This window comes from Mercenaria mercenaria, chromosome 2 (assembly GCF_021730395.1).
Source record: "Mercenaria mercenaria strain notata chromosome 2, MADL_Memer_1, whole genome shotgun sequence".
Taxonomy (NCBI): Eukaryota; Metazoa; Mollusca; class Bivalvia; order Venerida; family Veneridae; genus Mercenaria; species Mercenaria mercenaria.
The window spans coordinates 29,362,248-29,370,215 of NC_069362.1; the positions used below are offsets into that span (position 1 = coordinate 29,362,248).

The 7,968-nt window shown below is 32.5% G+C and overlaps 1 long non-coding RNA gene across 1 annotated transcript; it reads left to right on the forward strand.

Moving 5' to 3' along the window:
- Positions 1-1,014: 1,014 nt before the first annotated feature.
- On the forward strand, positions 1,015-6,047 carry LOC128552634 (uncharacterized). The gene is made up of 5 exons (XR_008369131.1): positions 1,015-1,477; positions 1,960-2,082; positions 4,332-4,424; positions 4,627-4,710; positions 5,751-6,047. It is a non-coding gene; the product is annotated as an uncharacterized LOC128552634 (long non-coding RNA).
- Positions 6,048-7,968: the final 1,921 nt, after the last annotated feature.

Genomic DNA, 7,968 nt, shown 5'->3' on the forward strand with positions numbered 1-7,968 from the left:
GACAAACTAAAACATTTTTGTTGTTGTTGGATTTAACGTCGCACCGACACATGATAGGTCATATGGCGACTTTCCAGCTTTAATGGTGGAGGAAGACCCCAGGTTCCCCTCCGTGCATTATTTTATCAAGAGCGGGCACCTTGGTAGAACCACCGACCTTCCGTAAGCCAGCTGGATGGCTTCCTCACATGAAGAATTCAACGCCCCGAGTGAGGCTCGAACCCACATCGATGAGGGGCAAGTAGGTAACAAAGACAAAACAAATAAAGAAAAAAGAACTCCAGGGGACACCGTCTTGTAACAGTCAATGACTAAACAACACTTGGAAATAACTGGTTTAGAAGTGCGTACCAAACCTTACTCGTAGTACCTTCCATATTTACAAACTAAATGACAGTGAGAATAAAAGTATTCCCCTCAATGCAAGTCCACATCAGGCGTAATGGTAGCAAAAAGCCCGAAAAATAAAGTAATTATGCAAACACGCTCGAGCAACACTATTTTAAGAATTTGAAAAACCCTTTTCACAAGTACTGTTTAAATAAATAAGATATGTGAAAACATCTTTTGGATGAAGCATCAAACGCAACCAAACTATATGTTAAGGTACATTCTATAGCCAAAATATCGACATTTTAGTGCTTGTCTTTACAACCATTTTGCGAATTTTTACTGAAGAATTACATAATTTGATGAATGAAAGGCCTATTGAAAATGATTTAGCTCTCTTTTGAAGTATATATCTTGAAAAACAAATGCCAACTTGTACCCGAAAATCCGGACAGAAGACAGAAAAAAATATTTTTAGGTGGTCATATTTTTTCAAAATCGACAGCTGCTACATTCAAGCATTATTCTGCCTAAAATTGTGACCAAAACGTACCTAGATAATATATCTACTTCCTGCGAGCAATCAATTTTTAAATAAATTTGATGAAAGTGCCTTTTATAGTCGATAATTTCAGAGAATTTTTATTTTCTCTTTTTTTTCATGCAGACATCATCTTTTCACAACTAATTTGAGATAAACATGCGTATCTATGACAAAAATCCATAATATCATTACAAGGGCAATACACATAAAAGTCAGATGTGTCAATTTTATTTTTAGAAACGGTTGCAGTCACAAAGTAATTGACAGAATAAAATGTAAATTTCAGCATATTTTTTCACACAAAAATGTGTTAGTGCGTAGAAATGTGATCAGGCTGAGCACATGGCCTTATGGATTTCATGATTTTCGGCGCTTAACGTGAAAACAGTTAAAGCACAGGATTCACAAACATTAAAGTTATGCTTAAATCTATATGCGATACATTATGCATATAATTATAATTCATGATAATATCGCATATGGAAGTAACTGGAATAAATTTGGACTATTTCCTTCGGAAGTTTACATGACTGTCCTGTCAAAAGGCCTCCTTCGTGTTTACATATTTTGACAGGTCGAGTTGTTCTGGGACTAGGAACAATGGTAAGTGCAAAGTTACATAGATTTATATAAATTAATTATTTTTGCAACGAGTTCAAAGTAAGGTTGATTATCAGTCGACTCTATTTCGAGATCTGAGAATGATTTGCCTATTTTTGGGCGGAGAACATAGCATATGCATGCTTGTATCACTGCCACCATAGATTAACATTAGATCCACTGGTAGATCTGCAACAAATCATTCTCAGATCTTGAAATAGAGTCGATGCAGAATTAACGCATTGTTTCATAGATAGTGAATCGATCAGAATAGACAGAATAGATCATTGTCATAGAAAAAAAAACGTTGATGTACTTTTTACATTCGAATTGACATAATTTGAACATAGACTCTGCATTTATGCCATAAAATATGTCTGATCGGACGTGCTGAATCATCCGGCAGAAACCATCAATATTTTTAAAGTAACATTAATAAGAATCAAGGTCTACTGTGCATTTAATCCGTCATGTGTTTGTTTCAGATAAATGAATACCTGCACCATGGAAACAATGTCATTTGCAAACTTTTTAAACCTGTGCTGGGCGTTTACATTGACATTTCTTGTTCAACAGGAATACATGATGTCGACCAACAGTACAGCTAGGTAAATGTCAATGTTCTATATATATTCTACAATAATTTTGTAAAAAAAAGAACAGTGTCTATAAGTAAGCCAAAGAAAGGACACATCTGCTTAGCTGACAAGGTCAAGGGTCTGAATGAAGCATGATCATGCACCAAAATATCAACAAATTTATACATTTATACAATGGAATGAAATAACATACAGTAGGCCTATATTACAGCAACATGTGATTAATAAATAGTATCATAATTATTTATTTTACATGGCATGCATGAATTGTTCAACTTCATAAATCAACTGTGCTGTAGACCTACAGAATCAGCATAAAGAAATGAAGCTACATGAGTAGTTTTAAGATACATTAATCCACACTTGTCAAGATTCCATATATAATGCTGATTTCCTTATATGGGTGGTTTTCAAAATAATGAAGCTTTTTCTTCTTCTTCACCTTATTTTAATTCAGTTCAGTTTTAGAATGTGTTTTGGGGCAAATCATATCCAAATCAATGTATTCAAGAAATGTGTGCAGTTTCAGATAAATGGCTGAAGCATTTTTAAAGTTATGTTAAATTATATAGCTAATTTTGTCCCCTCTGCACCAAAAGTGTGACATTTTTTGCATGAAGGATAGTTTTCAACTGTGTTTTACTTTTTCAAACCAAACTTAGTTGTTACAGCTTTGGCTTTTCTTATGAAATCTAAACTCTGCACATTTAAAACAAAATACTTCTTTTCATTCTTACCAATAGTTCATGTCTTGTGATGGAAGCCCCTTCATTAAAAAATAGTGATACATTTAAAAGTTGAAAACTACAATTTCATAACCCCATTACTTTTCTTAAGTCATAATGTTTTTCTAAGATCTTTATCCTTACAGCTTTGAAGACACCTTATGATTTTATTGTTTTATAAATCAACTTTCTCAGAATCTTCATATTATGTATATACACCCAAAAATATCCCTTGTAAGTATTCTTTAAATAAAATGGGTTTTTACTTTTTTTCCCTCTAAATGGAAGTTACAATGGTTACAAAAGCAGCTTTCAGCTTCACATATTAAGCCAAAGTGATGTCCCCTGTGCACCTTTTTTTGACATTCATCAGTTATCATAGCATTTATACTGTAATATGTTGTGGCAGTTCTATATTCTTAGCAGTGTGTAAGTTAAATGCAGGCGTTACTTGATAATTAAGCATTATATAAGAATCCCAGGACAATTTAAATTTTATTTTTTGCATTTTTCTCAAGTTTTCAGATTTAAAAGGGGAACATCAATTTTAATTAAAGTTTACCTACATATGTAAATATTCAGTAACTAGTATTGTGTAGTTGAAAGAATTTTACCTACTATGAACATATTCCATGAATATATATTTTGCTGCCATTTGTCACCTGTGCATCTTCTTAAAATTAGTAGCATTATAAAGATGTATGAATTTTACCATTCCATTTTACCATGCATGGCATTTTGTCATTTTTCTACTCTAAATAAGCAGTGCATGTAAACTAAATTTTCACTACAAAACTGAAAATTTTCACAACACAAACATGAAAATTCAGCAACATGTAATGCTTTAAATGAAAAATAAGTGACTTTAAACACAATTAACACATTGAAATCGTATTGTTTATAAACCACATTCCAAATTTCAAAACTAATACTTAATGAATATTACACTGACTTTTAGTATGTGTCCCCTATGCATCTCTTAAAAATCACCAGAAATTTTTTAATTTGGAATGTGGTTTATAAACCTGCAAAATGTGAGAAAAAAATAAGTTTTAAATTAATATGTTAATTATTTTTTATTCAGCAACAACTTTTCTAGGTAAAATTTTATTTTTATGTCAGATTTGTGCAGAAAGGGTGATTTTAAAAACCAAAGTCCACAAACATTTATTAAATAAGTTTCAAACTAAACACAAACACCTATTCATATATGTTGAAAAACATTTACTGTTATACATATTTCCTTGTCATAAAACACTGCAATATTTATCACCCATCTTACTGGAAATTCCCTGAACTTATGAACTGAACGCTGTTCAAAATATTATCTGATTGGTATTTCTCAACACTTTCCCAAAGTTGTATATTTCCATGAAATTTGAATTATTTGCTATCATAAAAAATAGTTGACCACCAAAAGAAATAGGTTTGAATTTCCAACCCCCATGTCACACTTTTGCTTCATTATTTTGAAAACCACCAACATGTTTCCTCATAGTTTTTTATACTATACTATACATATACTTATTTCAGATGAAGATATAAATTTATTAAAAGAAATAATGGGACAATGAATGCTAAAATTGCCAAGAAGAAGACTGCCAATTTACACACCATTTTATACAGGTAGGTGTTTGAAAGTGTTTTAAAAATAGATATGGCATTCAGCACTTATTTTACAAACTATAATAACTGATTTTAGAATTATGTACATTGTACTTTTAAATTGTTTTTAATGTGAAGTGTCAGAAATTTATAGAGAAATCAGAGTTAATTGCGAAAGAAAAATTTATGAATATATAAATGTACATGTTGGGCTTTTTTTTAGTTACAGTATGATATGGTGAACAAAATGCCTCAATGCAGCCAGTTCTGGAGCTTTGGCTAGACTATGAACAGTAGACATCAAAAGGTACAGGATAGTTTAGAGCTGCATTTATTAAATTTTTTTATGTAATTATTATTTATCAGTTCAAATGAAACTTGGTACATCAGCATAAAGTGGACAGGCACATATTGTCAGGACTATCAAATTTGATTATTTGTTTCTTCAGTTATTATGTCATTTTCTTTTTCAAATTGTCATATCATAGCTTCCTTCATACCTTTTGCATTAAAACTCTCTTTCTGCAAATTCCATCATATTCAAATGGAGCATGGTATACTTCATGGCCAAGCAGCAGAACTATACACACACTATAGTGGATTTTACATCTGATGACAGTTTTCTAAAGTGATGGTCCTTTTAGAATCTTGAATTAAATGAAAGAGCTACAGTTTCTTTTCTTTTGTTCTTTATGTACTCAGCTCCTCCCCCACTTTCTATCCAATGCCCTTGAAACTTGTAATACACTTTTACCTTAAATGTAAATTAAGGCCTTTATCTATTTTAGCCTAAAATCTAAATTTGGAGTGTTATGCCCCTTTTTATATTATAAGAATTATATTTCATCTCCTCCTACAGTTTTCATACTGTGTCACAGTGCAAAAGTAAGTTGATATGAAATTATCAACATGAAGTAGGCATGCACATATTGCAAGACTTCATTTCAGGTTACTTTTTATTGAGTGATGTCCTTTAAAATATCACAAATACACTTGTACATTGTGTATGCCTACTCACAGTTTCAAACAATTCATAAGAAATTTAGTATACATTATGGACATGAAGTGATCATGTGCCTATATATAGTGTTAGTTGGAAATTGAATGCATGAAGACATACAGATAAATATATATCATCTGTTTGAATTCAAAGCTGTATTTCTTAGTCTTTATTACTTGTGTAAGGTACTGTTTTTCCACTTCTTAATGACATTTTCTTGATAATGTCTGTCAGACTGATAATATTATAATTGTAAGATTTTACATTCTAAAATTTTGTGTTTTATGAACATATAAAACATGTTAAGTTTATACTAGTGTAAAAATGGCTAATGTTTTCCATTTCAGATGATCATCTGAAAGGCCACAATTGTTTAAAGCACTGGTCAACAAAAACTGTACTATTTGATGGATCATACATGTGCAGAATGTACAACCATATTTCCAGAATCAGAGAAATAGAAATATCAAGTATTAGAGAGAAAGAAAAGTATGCATCATGTATGAAGAACTGCCTAAGAATAATTTGCAAAATACATTGAAATCTAACAATTGCTAATTGCATAAGGAAGTTAAGAAAGGTGTACTCTTCTGGAAAATATGTGTCCAGTGCAACATTTCTTTTCCAATTTTGTGAGCATAATTCTGAATAAAAATTGCAACATGGCTACAGGGATAATACAAAAGGTTTAATTATATTTCCAAACACATTGGGGGAATCAGAGAAGAAATATCAAGAATTAGGGAAAAAGAAATAATTGTCATGAATGAAGAACTTAATTGCTTTTTGTTAATTAACAAAATACTTCTTATCCTCACAACTGTTAATGATATTATGAATATGGAAGTTAAAAGTGTGGACTTTGATTAATCTTCAACTTCTCTGAGCATAGTTCTACATAAAAACTGTAACTTTATAAAATAATCTTGTAGAAAAAGTGTAAGACTTTCATACTTGTTTTATAGAAAATGTTTCTGGATGTTTCAATGTAACTTTGCTAGACCCCGACCACTAGCTCCAAAGTCAAGGTTACACTTAGATGTCAAAGGTTAAAAGGGTCTGTTTCTGTCTGGTCAATAACTGCCATACATAAAGGGATTTTGGAATTACTCGGCATAAATGTTCACCATAAAGAGACAACGTGTTATGAGCAAGACCCAAACCCTTGCTCCAAGGTCAAGGTCACACTTAGACGTCAAAGGTTAATAGAGTCTTTTTGGTGTCTGGTCAATAACTCTGCGATCCATGAAGGAACTTTTAGATAACTTGGCATAAATGGTCACCATAATGAAACCAGGTGTCATGCCCAAGACCAAGACCCCTAGCTCGAAGGTCACACTTGGAGGCCAAAGGTCAGATGCAAAAATGACTTTGTCCGTAGCATATCTTGTTCATGCATGGAGGGATTTTGATGTACAATGGCAAAAATGTTCATCATCATGAGATGGTGTGTATGAGTAAGAACCAGACCCCTAATCCTTTGCTGTTACTGTAAATAGCTATTACTGTAAAGTTCTATTCTATTAACCCTTATCATGCTGAACATGATTTATTCTGTCTTTGCGACCAGTGTAGATCATGATCAGCCTGCACATCCATGCAGTCTGATGATGATCAGCACTGTTCGCCATTCAGTCAGTATATTTTTGGTAAGCATCTCGTTTAACAGTTAATGGCACTGTCCAAATTGAAAAATGGACAAGTTCATGATAGAAATTCAGCAGGGTATGGGTTAATATTAGCCCTAGGAGAAAATTGGGACTACATTTCTGTAGTACAACACGCATGTTACATTCAAGTTTTGATGTATTTTGACGTAAGGCTACCTGATAAGTACTTTTGTGTGGATTTAGATTTTTTTCAGATTAACTTCTCTTTGTTGTCACTATAAACAATATATAGACAACTTTTTATAATTAACCGTAGGGAGAAATCAAGACCATTTTTAGCTCCACTATTCGGAGAATAGTGGGGATATACTACTCGCCCCGGCGTCGGCGTCGGCGTTACCCTTCTTGGTTAAAGTTTTTCGGCAACCTTTGTTTTTCTGTCATATCTTTGTTACTATTGCTTGTATCTTACTGTAACTTCACATAAACATTGTCCAGTATACAAACAAAGTATGTATAGGGGCTGAGCCTATTATACCCAAGGTCAAGGTCACCAAGGTGTTATACTTTGGTTATTTGTAAGGTTAAAGTTTTTCGGAAACCTTTGTTTTTCTGTCATATCTTTGTTACTATTGCTTTTATCTTACTGTAACTTCACATAAACATTGTCCAGTATACAAACAAAGTATGTACAGGGGCTGAGCCCATTATACCCAAGGTCAAGGTCACCAAGGTGTTATACTTTGGTTATTTTTAAGGTTAAAGTTTTTTGGCAACCTTTGTTTTTCTGTCATATCTTTGTTACTTTTGCTTATATCATACTGTAAGCTCAACTTTGTCCAGCATACAAACAAAGTATGTGTAAGGGCTGGGCCCATTATACCCAAGGTCAAGGGCACCAAAGAGTTATACTTAGAATTATTTTCATGTTATTTTTTGCGAAAGCTTTGTTTAT